A 16,853-nucleotide genomic window follows, 5' to 3' on the forward strand; every position below is an offset into this window, starting at 1 on the left:
GGAGGTTTCTGTGGCCTGAACTTCCTCACTGCAAGGCGGCTGTGGTGTGAGGGTGAGCATTTCAAGATAGAGCCAGAATGACACTGTATTACTGTGTAAGACCCAGCCTGGGAATTAATGTAGCATCACTTCCATCCCATTCTATTTTTAAAAAGTGAGTTATTAAAGTCACCCCATACTCAAGGGGATAGGAATTAGACTTCATCTGTATTAAGAAAAGTGTTTTTAAAAATTGTAGACATGTTCTAAAATTCTGAAGTCCACTTACAGGCTGCAGATTATTTATATATACATGCAAAATACACTCCTACATTCTCTCCTTAGAAGGCTCAGTTGCAGGTACAGATGAAGCCCTTCGAGTGAGATTTCTTATGTATTTATCCTCTCAATCTGAAGACTTGTAAACTAAGAGACAAGTTATTTGTAACCTACATACCCAATATTCAATGGTAAAATATACATAGGACAGCCACTGTAGACACTCTTGTTTTAAATAGAGGAAAATGAGAGCACATAACAGTCATTGGCTCATAGCAACTCTGATATCCAGACAGCAAACACAAGCAGGTCTTTTTTTAGGCCTCAGTCCTACTGCCTGGATTCCCTACTGCTCTTGGGTCTTCCCTCCAGGTTCTTGGTTCTTGGACCTCTTTTCATTTAATACTATTTCTGTTCCTTTAAGTTCAAGCTGGCAAAATATGATTGTACAATTCTGTTTAAAATTCTGGGACTTCCTGTGATTCTTATTGGGGAATACTCCATTAGACAAAAATCTCTTTGACATAAGCCATTCTCTACCTGAGATCCCTGTAAGGCTGTGATGGGACCACATAACCTTAAAATTATTAGAAGACTTATTGTTTAACTGAGAGAATCTGCCCAGCATATGCTTAGATCCTCAGAGGAACTCTGTTTCAAAGGGCTTATGAGACATTACCTTATATCTTTCTAAGGTACAAACAAAAGGTCTTTGGCTTTTGAGTTTGATCTTTGAGCTGACACCTTTTCTTAATTTGAGACTCCTCTGCTCTATGGAGAGACTGACAAAGAGAAATAGTTTTATATTTGAATGTAACATCTTGGATCTTTAATAGATTATCTTAAAATTTTCCTGAAAATGTAACGGTTCCTTTTCTTAAAATTCATTCTCCCTACACACTTACTATATATGACTAAAAGAAACTCCCTGGCATTTTCAACATTCTTGTTGGAATTTTTCTTAGCCCAATCTACCAGTTTATTAGGTATATTTGTATTTTCCATGTCACTGTAGGTGACAATTTTGCTAAACTTTCTGCCACTACATAGCAAGGATCCCTTTCTCCAGTTTTCAGTAACAATCTACCAATAGCCTCCTCAAGGTCTACCAAGCTTCTGCTAAAAATCTCTTTCAGCCTCTTCCAACTTCTGCCCACCAACCAGTCCCAGAAGCAATATCCATGGTTTAGGTTTCATTATAGCAGCATCTAGTTTCCAGTTCTCAGAACCTGTTTCGATCATGTTTCACTGTTTCCAAAACATCCCAAAACAGTAGCTTAAGACAGTAACACTTATTTTGCTCACAGGCTGTACAGGAAGCATGGCTAGAGAGGTCTCAGGAAATATATAATCATGATGGAAGGCGAAGAGGAAGGAGGTATGTCTAACATGGCCAGAGCAGGAGAAAGAGAAAGGGAAGGTGCCACACACTTTTTAAAAACCCAGATTTCATGAGAACTTACTCACTATCATGAGAACAGCAAAGAAGAAATCTGTCTCCATGATCCAATCACCTCCCACCAGGCCCCTTCTCCCACATTGGGGATTACAATTCGACATGAGATTTGGGCAGGGACACAAATCCAAAGCGTAACAGTTGGCAACCCTTTTTTAAAGAAAGTAATGACATCAACTCCTTGGGGATGTGGGTTGGGAGAGAATATTGGAGAGGATCCAAGGCAAGTGAAGATATCAAGTTGTTTATACATAAATAGATCTACCTTTTTAGGAAAGTAGAATATGTCATTTAGGATAGGGAAAGTTGAAGATGTTACTCTATTCAGCTTTAGGGAAACTCCAAGGTGTAACCCTATGTCCTATGAATATTAGGCTTGTGGAAAGTGCTCCATTGGAAGAAGACAGAAAATGTCCTGCTGCACAGGGATCAATATCTTCATGCCACGTCTTGCAAATGCAGACAGGGAGCTTGCTCTAAATTCGCGTTGCCTTTTAGAAAGTTACAGAGCATATTTCTTTATATCTCCTTTATTTTTGCCCTTGATAGGAGACTGCCAGGGACTCAGTTATTATAATTTTACATTTATTTATCCTTTTCTGGGAGAACCTCATACCTTTTTTACTAGAGAGGCCAAGGTCACAATTAAGATTAGGGAACAATACAGAGTCAAGACACCTGAATTTTGCCACACTACTCTTGGGCCACTTTAATTGGTGGTTCTGGGCCTCATTTTTATTACTACTATTATTAATTACTTTATTGTTGTTGTGTGTATAGGAGCTGGAAGATAGTGACTTCTATTAGAATTTATTCTTATAAACAATGCTGTATGGCTCTCGGATTAAGAAGTAAATAGAAAACAAAAAGTGTGTTTGAACTGTTGTCTCTTCTAGGTCTTCTCAGAATGCTACCATTCTGGGATTAGATGGGTGAATTTCCTTTTTCTTTTGTTTGAGAGGTCTAGATTTCTGAAGTATCTAAACCATCTTTAGATCTAGGTTAATCTCCAAAAAGCAATATTGCCTGAAACATTCCACTTTAAGGAAGTTTGCATTTCTCTGAGTGTAAGGGTCTGGTCTGTAACTCCTTGAGATCAGGAATATGTCTTTTTATCTCCATAGTTCAGTGCCTACGCTAGTGTCTTCCCTACAAGTGATCATTGAATGAAGAAAGGAATAAACTCCCTCTTCTCTAACATACATCAGAGACCTCTGACCCTTATTGGGTCCCCCCTCCCTATTGATATACCTCCCCATCTCCAGACATCCACATGGCCTCCTAGAGGTATGGGATTCTTCCCTCTTCTCCTGGTACAAACTCCTTGCCTGAAATTTTTCTGACCCACCCCCATTTCTAACCGTCACAGGTTTAGATTTTCTGAAGCAAACATACGGACAGAGTTCAAGGTACAAGACGTTTAATAGGAATTGACTCTTGTGAAAGGAAGATGGGAAGATGTGGGATTGGGCTCAGTGAGAAGCCAAGCTGCGACACAATGAAAACTTCAGCCTGCCCTGCACAGAGCTCAGGAATGAGTGTCACCTGTTAGAGCTGACCTGGGTCAGGTCAACATTGCTGGGTGTTTCTGCTTCTGCCTGGTTCAGTTGTCAGATGCAAGCTGACCTGGGAAGGGTTTGACTGGGCAAAATGGCTGCCTGCAGATGAGGTCAATCAGAAGGGGCTGATAGCCAAAAGTGGTTTGCTCATCTCACTACCCACAGCTGGGTGGCAAGTCCTTCAAGAGGGAGCTAGACAATGCTTCTCCACCTCTACTACACCAAACAAGGCATTTCTTTCTTCTTCTTTTTCTCCCTGTCTACCTTCCCCCTCTCCCCTCCCCCCTCCCCCCTTCCCTCCTCCTCCTCCTCCTCCTTCTTCTTCTTCCTTTTTTTTCTCCTTCCTCTTTTCTTTAGAGACACGGTCTTGCTTGGTTGCCCAGGCTGGAGTGCAGTGGCAAGATCATAGCTCACTGCAGCCTCAACCTCCTGTGTTTAAGCAATCCTCTCACCTTGGCCTCCCAAGTAGCTGAGACTACAGGCATGTGCTATCATGCCTGACTAATTTTTAAATTTTTACTAGAGACAGTCTCACTATGTTGCCTGGGCTGGAGCATTTCTATTCATGGGTTTTATTCCTCTAGAGCTGTGCTGTTCTCTTTGATAACATGAATATGGATTTGTATTTAGCCCCTTCTGGCCATCTTAACTAATGGCCCAAAGGAAGGCCAGTGGTGAAGATGTTTCCCTACATGGAAGTTTCTAAGTGTCTCTCAGCCTACATGTGTGAGTGTATTAATGGGAATACTAGGGATATTTGGATAGAATGTATGAAATTAGGATTGGCCTAAACTATCTGGCCCAAAGTTTATCCTAGTGGCCCTAATAACATCTCCAGTAATGGTCTTCCCTGAGGTTACAGAATGAGCTATAGGAAAGAGTGATAGTACAGGAATGAGAGGATTGGATCATCTTTTCTCTTTGTTCTATTCCTCTATGATTATTTGATTTCTTTTTTTTTTTTTTTTTTTTTGGAGATGGAGTCTCACTCAGTCGATTATCTGATTTTTGTTTCAGATTAAGGCCAGCTTTCTTTCACTGAGCAGACCCACTTACATGGGAAAGGGCCACACACCAAATTAGATCATTCACTGATACCCAGGCACACCCATTTTCACCACTCTGCTCTTGCCCGTGCCATTGCCTCTGCATCCAAGGGATTCCCCCTTCTGTGGCAGTCTGTATGACATCCTTACTAAGAAGGCCTCCCTCAGTGCCCTTGGCCCTCTCACAGCCCTTCCCATGGCCTTCTTCACTAGACTGTGATGAACCCAGTGTCTGGAACAGTTCATGGCATTGTTGTTAGTGTTGTCGTTTTGTTGTTAAGCCTTCTGCTGTCAGTGGTCATTTCATATGTTTGCATATTTGGGCTCTGCCTCTTTTTGGTATGCAGTGTGGACCCTATCGCCCTGCTATTTGTGTTTCAGTGGCTTTGTCCTATTCCACCATCTATGCCACTTACTCTGAATGCCTGGCATATTGGTAGGTGCCCAATACCAACTTGGAAAGTGAATGAATATGTTTTCTCATTACCTTTTGAAATGCCTATACAGATGTTCCTCCACTTATGATGGAGTTCATTCTGAAAAGCTCATCATAAGTAGAAGATATTATGTCAGAAATGCATTTTATTGTATTTTTTATTTTTTAATCTTTCTTCTTTCTTTCTTTCTTTCTTTCTTTCTTTCTTTCTTTCTCTCTTTCTTTCTTCTTGCTTTCCTTTCATCTTTCTTTTAGTAGAGACAATGTCTCACTATATTGCCTAGGCTGGTCTTGAACTCCTGGGTTAAAAGCAATTCTCCTGCCTTGCTCTGCCAAAGCGCTGAGATTACAGGTATCAACTACTGCACCTAGCTCAAAAATGCATTTAATGCTCCAATAAACCCATCATAAAGTCAAACTATCAGCAGTCAGTGACTATCTTTATACATTAGGACTAAGTTAGAAGTTGGAGATGGTAAAGTTACTAAATTAGTACAAGCACAGGAGCTTTTATTTCTGCCATTTTATAAAAGTCATGTGAGTATTGGTGACCATCAGAAAAGGGCTGGTAGAAACTTTAGGACCAGCCTGTCTTAGTCAGCTGGGCTGCTACAATAAAAAACCATGGACTGAGTGGCTTAAACAATGAACATTTACTTCTCACAGTTCTGGAAGATGGGAAGTCCAAGATCAAGAAGCCAACATGGCTGGATTCTGATGAGGGCTTTTTCTGGAATGCAGATGATCACCTTCTTTCCGTGTCCTCACGTGGAAGAGAGAGCAAACTCTCTAGTCTCTGTTACTCTTCTTAAAGGACAATAATCCCATTATGGAGGCCTCATGCTCATGACCTCATCTAAACCTAGTTACTTCTTAAAGGCTCCAACTCCAAATACCATCACACTGAAGGTTAGGGTTTCCACATATAAACTTTGGAAGGACACAAACATTCGGTTCATAACAAGTGCATTCTACAGGACTCCAGGGAGTGTGTTGGCTACCCTTCATCCCACACAGCTGCAACAATCCTAATCCACTGATATCAAGTCACCATATATTTGAAATTCACTCAGTTCCCAAGAAAATATCTGCTTTCATAATCATTTCTCAGCTAAGGAATGAAAGCTATGATAAGAAAGTCTAGCACTTAGTGGCAAACAAACTTGAATTAGGCCAGGACCCCTTAAATATTGTCACTATGAAATCCAAGGGCAGTATTTACATGCTTTTCCTTCATGATGACCTGTTAGATTTGGCTTCTTTATGCTGCAATCAACTGAAAACATTCCACTGTTGGTAATCCTTTATCTTCTAACAAATCTAATTTAGTAGATCTTGTTACTCCTTATTTTTGAAAATATTAAACTAAACAATAACTGATCTTTCAGGGAAATTCTGCAAGGGAAGTGGCTTCTAGAGAACGCCTCTTCTCCAAAAGCCCTAGTTCTATTTCTGATATCTAATCAGTTCTGCTCCCTTTAAATAATTACTGAGAAAAGTTTATTGTTTAAATGACCTCATTTGGAAGTGGGACTTTCCCCTTTGCCTTCTTCCCTTTTAATTTCTGTTTTTAATTAATGTAAATGTAGTCAGAACTGACAGTGTCGACCTTTCCTGTAACTGTGATTGCCACTTGTGGACATTCTGTACTCATAAGAGTGATTCTCACAAGTTCTTTAAGTTTTTTAGAAGTGCAAACCCAACAGGAAGAAAGAATAGGACTCCCTGCATTCTATTTTGCTCTGCAGTGAAGATGCATTGTTGAGTAATTTGCTTTACATTCAGATATACCCAGATGCCCATCTTCCCAATCCATGTGACTTGGCTAAGTTACAACTCTTTATAAGCCTCAATGCCTGCAACTGCATAAGAAAGTGGTAACCATCTCATGGGGCATTGGGCAAATGAGATAATACTTATGAAGTATGCAGCATGCAGCCAAGAGTGTAACATGTTCAATCAGTGATATCCATTATTATTACATGTCAAATCACGTCTGACTTCTGTGATTCTACTGGGGAAAAGGATGCAAAATCCTCTTGCCATTGGGGTGTCAAATATTTTAGTACTTATTTCCAAATTCATTGGAGGGGTGTTTCCCTGAAGTTTACAAATGTGGAATACACCATTCAGGCAGGCTTTCTTCAGTAGTGCAGGTCATTTCAGGGGTTCTCCACATTCTAGAATAGTTTTTTTTTTTTTTTTACCCACTACAGACACATTTGCTGGCAAGGCCCATGATAACAAAATGAAATTAATACAGGCTTTACAGTCGGAGACCTAGGCGACCTTGGGTAATTCATTAATATCTCTGAGCCTCTATTTTCTCAGCTTTGAAAGAGGCATAAGAATTGCTCTGAAGAATAATCATGAGCATAAAATAGGATAAATGAGATAACTATGTAATATGCATTAGTTAACACCAAGCCATATAGCAAGGCACAATAAAGAGAATCCATTATGTTTCATTTATTCCCACTGCTATGAACTGAATGTGTGTGTCCGCCGCCCACTACAAATTCATATGATGATGCCCTAATCCACATTGTAAAGGTATTTGGAGATGGGGCGCATGTGTGAGGGAGCTAGGTTTAGATGAACCCATGAAGGTGGAGCCCCCATGATGAGATCAATGCCCTTATTTAACAAAAATCAGAAACAACAACACCACAAGGGAAGACAGCCTGAAATCTCTCTCTCTGTCTTTCTCTTTTCCCCTCTCCCTCTCCCTTCATCCCCATTGCCATGCAGCCACAAAAGAAAGGCCATGTGAGGACATAACCAGAGCCCTCCCAAGAACCTGACCATGCTGGCACTCTGATCTCAGACTTCTAGCCTCCAGGACCATGAGAAATAAATGTTGGTTGTTCAAGCCATCCAGTCTATGGTATTTCAGTGTAGCAGTTTGAACTCAGATACCTATTAATAGATGTTCCTTTCCTTCTTCTCCCTCATTTTTATGGCACATTACCAGTGTTTGGTACTAAATACTAGCTGTTAATTCTCCCTTAGTAGAAGACAATAGAGTAATGCTGAGTTGGTCTCAGCTACGGAAAACCTTTTGCCCAGAGAGAAAAATTAAGTCTCCTAACAGAAAGCTGGCACTTTCCCTTACTGGGCTTTAGCAAAAACCTGATTCCCATGGGTAAATTGAGTAATCGCTAAAGGGAAACAGATCATGTGCATTTACATAGTCAGAGATGTTTTATCTCTGGATTAGGTGGGTGATGAAGAGTAATCATTATAATAATTTTACAACCAGACATAAAAGAGAAAGAGCAGAGAAAGACCAGTTCTCTTGTGAAATATTTGCCATTTAGTATCTTTTTATCTTTGGGCAAGCCAACTTATTTTCTTACAAATAAGCAGTAACTAGACACAGATATTTAAGAGGAGAAATGGACCTTAGATGTTCTGTGGCATCATTTTCCTTTCACATAGGGGAAAACCAGGACCAGAGCGGCAGATGAAGATGCCAAGATCAGGCACTGCCAATTGTTTTTACTACCTCTAGAGAGATCTTCTCATGACTCACACATTGCCTCTCTCTTGAAAGCGAGCAAAGAGTTGCCCAACCAAATTCTTGAAATAAGGTCAGTTATAAATGCCTATAGTAGCTACCTTCTTTTTTATTATTTAGAAAATGATCACTGGAACTTGTTATCAGAAGACAGGCTGAGAGGGAAGGGATGTATTTTTTCACATGTCAAGGAACCAGGGGTAATACAACATTCACATTCTAGAGAAAGGTCAAATAATAAATTGCCATAAAATACAGACTGCTCATGAGCTGTTTTGAAATCTTGGCTTCTTATCAAAAAACTAAAGGTGGAGGAGAGTAAAATCCATAACTGTGTGCTTTTTGTGTAGGTGTGTTGGACTGAATGCACATATGATTGGATCATAGAGATGATCAAAGAAGTGTATACTATTCCTCAACAGAAGAGGACAAAAAATGAAATTGACAGTTGTTGACAATTCCTTGGCCTTAGAAGTGTTTGTAAATGGCAGAGTTAGGATTTGAACCCAGTTCCAGCTGAGTTTAAAGCCCAGGTTATTTCCCAATAAGCCAAAGAAATTTCCAATGCCAACCTATTCCTAGCATCTTTATCAGCAAGAGTGATTATGGTTTCCACAGACAGAAATTGTGTACAGAGTTGGGGAAAAGAACAGTAGCTCCAACATGCTTGGCATCAAGGCTGTGACTGCATGAACTATTCCAGGTAAACTAGTCATCACAGGTGATTGAAAAGAGAAGATATCTTTTAGCAGACTAAAATCTGCAGGCATCTTCATCACTCCTTAATGTAGACAGACAAAACTGATTGGCTACACTAACAAGCTCAGACTTTGTTTTGGAACCTAAATGTCCATTAAGACAAGAGAGAAGACAAGATTTCCTGAACATAGACTATGAATAGTCAAGAGGGAGGTCGAGGAAGAGGGAATTCCCCTTAACATGGCAGATCAAATATATAAATTTTAATAACACATTAGATGGAATATAAGAAGTTTTCATGTTATGAAAGTAATAAAAAGAACTCATTCTTTTAAAAAATGGCAATCCAATATTTATACACATTCTTCTATCTTATAGAATGACTGAATTCGAAGTGTTCTTGTTCATGTCTCCTTCTCTGAGAACCAGTACATGCCTCCACAAACACATTCACTGGGAGTCCAGAAGTGGAGAGTATCGTGTTTTCACTGTTCAAGGTCACGTAGTGGTTCCTGGCCCAAACAAGTAGGAGCTTTCTAAAATTAAAGGCAACTATCCACAAAGGTTCCTTCATCTGCTGTCTCCTAGTCCATTGGCAGAACTTGGCAGAGAAAGCCCTCTTCCTGATAGAGATATTGGAGCTCCAACCTATCTCTCCATCTTCTCCCATACGTCTCCTCCATACAGGGTTGTCAGGTCAGTAATCCCTACTGGCCATTTAGAAGGTGACATTTATCAATTAAAATTAGGTGACTTAGGAGGCTTACTCAACTCCCCAGAATCTCAGTGTCCTCATCTGTGAAACTGGAAATAATAAAGCCTGTTTCATAAACCTAATTCTGCATATTAAATGGAATAACATATATAAAGCACTTAGCACATGCTATGACCCCCAAGATACAGATTCACAGAGCAGATGGAGCACTGCTGTGTCTTATAATACTCAAGCTTGAATATCAAGCTTGACTCCCATTCTGCTGATTCTCCACCTGGCTACTAGGACATCTTGACTTTCAGGCTCTGGACTCTGGGCCTTAAGGGAAAGCTAAGACTCGTCCTTGTATTTCTATCTTACGTAGGTAGAAGCTGATCTGCATTAGGGCTGGTTGCTCCCTTCTCCCCATCCCAAGCCCTAGAATCTCTTCTTGTATTAATCTCTCTCCCAAAGTTCTTGCTGAGGTCAGATTTCCTTTTTCAGCACCTGTTCTTAATTAGTTCAAACTTTTGCAGGTTTTCTTTCAGGCCATATTTTATTCGTTTGCTCAGAAACTCCTCTTAGACTACATCCTTTATCTCCAGACACCTGGGATCCACATTGATTCTTTTATTTTCCCCTATTTCTAACCCTGAACAGCTGCATGAATGTAAGCAAGCTTCTAAACATAGACGGGTGGGTGGTTGGGTTGTGTACGTGTTATTCATTCATTCAGTCATACATTTATTATTTATAAACTACTTATTGAACACTTCCTAGTGCTTGGAATTTTTTAAAAAATCTCAAGTGATATGCATATCAATACAAAATAATTTCAGTTCTCAAGAAACTTAATCTTGGGAAGGATAAACAAAAACTTATAATACAATATGTTGCAAGATTTACAATAAAGCAGTGGTTCTCAGCATTGGCTGAATAATAGAACCACCTGGCTATATTATATACTGATGCTTGACTCCAACTCAGACCAATGAAATCAAAATTCCTGTGAGTAGGACCTGGGCATTGCTGTGTTTTGATAGCTTTCCAGGTGATTCCATTCTGCAGCGAGGTTTGAGAATCCCTTGGATAGAGGGAAGTATGGGCTGCCTTGGGACCACAATTAAGAGGTCCCTACTCTAATTGGTAAGGTGCTAAAGGCTGCAAAGGAAAGATGACATCTGAGCTAAGTCTTTTTTTTTTTTTTTTTGAGACAGAGTCTTGCTCTGTCACCCAGGCTGAAGTGCAGTGGCACAATCTCGGCTCACTGCAACCTCTGCCTCCTGGGTTCAAGCAATTCTCCTGCCTCAGCCGCCCCAGTAGCTGGGATTACATGCACCCGCCACCATGCTTGGCTAATTTTTTGTATTTTTAGTAGAGATGGGGTTTCACTGTGTTGGCCAGGCTGGTCTCAAACTCCTGACCTGAAGTAATCTACCCACTTTGGCCTCCCAAAGTGCTGGGATTACAGGCATGAGCCGCCGCACCTAGCCCTGAGCTAAGTTGCCCAAGTGAAGATGTGGGAAATCCATTTCAAGGGCAGAGGAACAAGATGAGTTCATAGAACTGCCTGTAATTTTGGGTACAGTTTAGAGAGTGCTAAATGCTAAAGCATTTAGCCTGTCTCTGGCAGGCAAAAGGAGACTCATTGAAGGATTGTTAGCAAGGAAATAATATGGTCAGTATTATGTACATCTGAAGTACCAAGACACCAGTTGGGGAGCAAGTTTTACTTTCATTGCATCTTGCCCCAGCAGAACTATCTCCCTTTAATAAGACCTTTAAAACTGTTGGCACCTCCCTGGCTTCAAACATTACAAACAGGAAACTCTACCCATAAGCTAACCTTCACCCCATCCTTTCCTGAAACAAAGAACATCTGTTCTCCCACTTGGATGTGCCTGGAGTAAAGAGGGGCCCCTAAGTATTCTCAGCTGACTACAGAGAAATGATTGGCATCACGTAGATTAGTCACACATACATGCAGATGATGACATAGTCAAATGTATTGAGACATTTTAGTTCCAAAAAGTAAGTGTTTTGTCTCTGATACAGTGCTGTCACCCTTGGCCAGAGAAACCCAGGGATCATAGCTGCTACAGATAAATTATGATTTATTCCTTGGAAGAGGGCCTGAACTCAAAAGAAATTAAGTAGTAATAACACTTGAAATTCTCTTTCTCCAATTTCAGTAGGCAAATCTATCTACACATCAACCAAGCCTTTGGGACAGATTAGTTATTGTTTGTGGTGGTAGTGGTTGTGTTGTTTATGTTTGAGTTTTGTGTTTTTCTTTAATTCCGAGATACATTATCAATTTAATGACAACTTTGCAGGATAAAAAAGGAGGAGGAGAAAGAAGGGGAGGAAGAGAAAGGGGAGGAGGAGGAGAAGAAGGGAAAAAAGAGAAAAAATGATTAAATTTAATTTGTGTTCTAATTGTGAAACAATCTAATTTCAAAAACGTTAAAATCTGTGTGTGGGGGTAGAGGTGGGAAAAGTATGCTGTATAATAAAAAAAAATCCCCAGGAGGAAAATGAAATATTTTTAGAGGTACTAGGAATTTTAGAGTCAATGGGATCCAAAGCTGTATTTTTAGACAGAGAAATCCGAGGCCCAGGTAGACTGAGAAATTTGCTTCAAATTCTCGAGGGAATTACTTAGTAGTGAAGCTGGAATCAGAAACCTCATTTCTTAGCCTCAAGTTTGGTTTGCTTTCCATGACAACCTAGAATATTCCAACTAATATCTGAGAAGAAAAAAAGCAACTCATCCTTTCTACTCATATTTCTGGCTGAGGGAACTATTCAAAGAGATAAAGTACGTGAATAAATAAAAAATGTATATCACAGATGGGTACATCTTAGCAAAGAAATAAGCAAAAGACTATGGTGCCTCAGTTCTCAACACTCTCTTTTGTTCATTTATTTAGTGGCTGTTATCTTGAGTAGGTGATTCTTGCATATCAAATTGCATTTTGGTGTGTCAAAGTGACTGGTTTTACTTGTTTGTTGGTTCCTAAAGCTAATTATCATTTTAAACACCTTTTGATATGCTAAATCAGGCTAATGAGACTAAAATGGGATTTCTCATGGGTTTATTAGTCATCAACACCATCTCACATATGTGTATATATGTTTTAATGCTTTCAAAGTGTCAATAAATGATTATACTTGAGCCTCATACAAATATCATAAAGCAGCTTTTTCCTTAATATTCCTCCTAGAAAATAGATATTTCCTTGACAGAGTCGTGGTGAAAGATGTGGTGTCATACAATAAATTTACTTCAGCCAGCTGTGCGAGCTTAAGTTACCCAGTTCTTTTCTGCCTCAATGGCCTCCTCTGTAATATGGACTGATAGAATTAGGGGATCTCACATTCCTGTGTTTAGAATTAAGTGGGATAATTCATGTAAAGTGCTTAGCAAGTCACCTGGCCTATTATAACTAGCCATTATTGTTAGCTAGAACATTTATCCGTTCACAAATTATGCATCGATTGCCTATAATAACTAAACTTGAGGAATGCTTATTATGTGCCACGTACCATTCGAAGCACATCACAAGTAGCAACTCATTTCATTTTTATAATGACTCTTTGAGGTAAGAATATTATTACCATCTCTGATTTACAGATGAGGAAATTGAGGCACAGAGACGTAAAGTCACTTGTTCAAAGCCTAGCATCTGGGAAACAGTAGAGGTGGGGCTCAAACTCAGAAAGGCTGGCTATAGGCTCTGCTCTGCTGTCTCCCGGGATGGGCCACGTGCTAAGCATTGGGGCAATAGCAATGAGGCCCATAGGGTTCCTGCTCTCAAGGAGATCACTATAAATCAGCCCAGGGAGATGATCCCTAAAAGAGAGGTACGTCCTTTGCAAAATGACAGCACAGACGCACGAGTTCTGAACTCTTCCTCAGAGTTTGGGGAAGTTGTTTAGCCCTGCTTTCTGCCCTCTCTATGGGTCACACACATACTGGGAGTGAAGAATGACGGAGTTACCCATCTTCTGGCTCCTTCCCGTAACACTGGCTACCCTATGCTAAAAACCAGCCCCCAGATTCCACATCCCTGAATGTCTTATTTACAGGTTCTGTCATTTTCATGATAACCTTTCTAATGTTCTAAATTTCCTTTCTGTGGGTTGTCAAGCAAACTCATTCTTGGCAGTCAGTAAGAACTACACATTACAGAGCCAATGATTCTAAACACATAATTTTTTTTTTAGTGCATCCAACTTATAAGCTGCAGTGCTAGAAACAAATTCACACTCCTTTTACACCACAGTGCCATCTTTCCCAAGGGTGGGGCTCACGTTTCTTCACCATCTAGTTTCTCATACGTAGATTATGATTTCTGCTTTTGCCAAACAGGACATTGTTTAACCAAGTACTTATGGGAGGAAGCACAGCCCAGTGAGCAGAACAATGATTTGAAAGTCCTGGGTTCTATTTTCAGCTCCTCCGTTGACTAGCTGTGCATTCAGCCCTAGGAAGGTCAAAAGCAGAATGGCCTTGCATTGACGACTTTCTCTGCATGTACAGCTCTAGATGGAAAACAAATCAGGCATCTGGCTCTCAGCCTTGAGGACCTGGTCTTTGGAGAATACAAGTGTAGTCACACTTTGTTTTCATTTTTAAAGCAAAAGAACAAAACAAACTCTCTAGGGGGAAAATGGGCTGGTAGAGAATGGAAGAGAGAAACCTAATAACATTTTAAACAATCCAGGAGGCAAGGGACTGCTTGAGTCATTCAGATCAAAGAAGGCTCTTTGGCACACGTTGGAGTCTCCGGCGTTTGAAAATGGAAGAGGCAAAGAGGAGGAAGCTTTGAGAGACTTTTTCAAACTGGGACGATAGCAGATACTCAGAACTCTGCCTGTAGGGACCAGGCGGGGAACTCAGGAAGGTTAAGGCCTGTGGGCAAACTGGAAAGCCCAGGCCACCTGTGAAGTGGTCTGCTGCTAGTGATACCAGATGCTCGTCATGGAAGAAGGAAGTTACTCTTGCCAGAAAGGCTGAATTTTCAACAGAAACTGAACATTTAGATTTTTGTCATTAGAACCCCTGATTTTTTTACATGATGAAATCTAATCACCATTTTTAAACTTTTAAAGGGGCACTGAGCAGGCAAGATCAAACATATAGCCTAAGCAATGTACTCCCCATGTCTCTTCTATATGTAGATGGGGTGTGGTTCCTTAAGGGCTTTAATTGTATGTTCTGTGAATGAATAGAGGCTAGATTCCAGACAAAAGTGATTAGCAGTGACTCAACTTTAGCTGCACTTTGGAATACCTGGGTGTTACCTGGGACTGCAGCCTGAGCACTGGGATTTTATAAATGCTTCTCAAGTGATTCTAGCATGCAACCATGAATAAGAACCACTACGTTAGGGTATTGTGAGAAAGTTTAAGCATTACAGAAAGTTGGGTTTTAACTTGATAAGATACACAATCTTATCAAGATACATGTAATCTGTGAACTTGGATCAGAGAATTGACATTCAATATAAATGGCATTTTCTTTTCTTTTTTTAGACTCTTTTGAGAGTTCCAGTTAAAAACTCTCTAGCATCATTGCTGATGGCCGTAATTAATATCTTTGGGCTCATTAGCAATCAGCTAACAACAGACATCCATTAGCAAAACAAGGATATAGTTGTAGAAGTCAAACACAACGAAAGCCAAAGGACAAGTGCAAGCCCTAAGCACAGATAAGTATTTATAGGGAAAATTAACTTTTTTTCTGATGGCCATGAAGCAAAGTGGACAGTAGAGCAAAGGGAGCCTTTTACAAGAGCAATTCAATCTTTGTCCACATTCTAATGGCTGTAAAACTCACCATGAAGCTAGCAAATGGTGCATAAAACTAATACTTTCAGTTTTTTCTTCCTTATTTCGCAGGTCTTATGCATTATAAATAACATGACTAAGTCTCAGTGGTTGTATCCATGGCTAGTTCTTATTTCAGCTTTGGTTCCTCTTGCTATTTACTACGTTTCTCATAAAAGATGTTAGTGTGGATTGAGTATATGAAATCATGTACGATGGAATGTTAAATGGGGCATTCCCTCTTGTCTAGTTATATCAGAAGAGGCCCAATACACTTGGTCCCAAGGAAGCTCACCTTCTAAAACCAGATGGTAGCTTGCCTATAAAAGGACACACTAAGAGGTTCTACCCAAGTTATCACATTGGCAGCCTCCAGCTTATCAAGAGAGACTTTAAAGAACTTGGCAGTGGGGATCTTTCTGGAGGGCATTGTCAATTTAGGAAGCATCTTCATCTTCATGCCTCACCTTTCCAGATAAGTTTGTTTCTTCCTTAATGCAAAGAAAATGAGAGACACTTTGATGGGACCACTTGGAGAGCTTGACATGTGTCCTCTGGATTTTAACAGACATATCATTGAGGTCTGACTCATACCTGAAAACACTATAACTAGAACTGCTGTCTCTCTCTCTCTCTCTCTATGTCTGAAACAGAGCTATGTGGAGGCTAAGCAGGACTTCCAAAATTTGAAGCAAATAAGGACCCTGTTCAAAGAAGGCAGATTGAGGCATCTAGAAAGAAATAGTCTGGCAGGGTGTCACGACTCCATTAGGGGGAACGTACCATTTGAAGCCAAGAGAATAAAGAACTCATGGATGACTAGCTTGAGAAGGTGTAACTGGAGTCAGGGGAACAGTTACTGAGAGAGATGTCCTGCAATGTAGGGAAAAAGAGGGAGCTACCCCAAACTCAACACAATGCTTTATGAAACACACATCAATTGGGATGTTCACTATACTCAGAGGATCACAATGACAGATTATAAGAGCGCCAGTCAAGTTAGAACTTCTTATTCCATCTTATGACTTCCTCTTGCTCCCCCACACTCCTCTATACTCTTCCTCTTGCTCCCCCACAGCCTCTGTACCCTGAGAAGCAGTCTCTTGCTCTGCTCCCTCTGTGAATTGTTAATTCAATTATTTCAAATTTCTCACTGCATTCTCTGTCTAGTGGGTGAGAGTCCTGGGTGTCTGGGGATCTCACATATGATTTCTTGTGGTCAGAATGCAAAAATATAGGCAAAATCATAACATAGTAGTTGAATTTATAATTATTTGGATTATTAAAATACATCTATAAAAAGTATTTTATAATTTGTTTTGAATACTTTGTCTTTGGAGAGGCCAGAAA

Source organism: Symphalangus syndactylus, chromosome 13 (assembly GCF_028878055.3).
Source record: "Symphalangus syndactylus isolate Jambi chromosome 13, NHGRI_mSymSyn1-v2.1_pri, whole genome shotgun sequence".
NCBI classification, from domain to species: Eukaryota; Metazoa; Chordata; class Mammalia; order Primates; family Hylobatidae; genus Symphalangus; species Symphalangus syndactylus.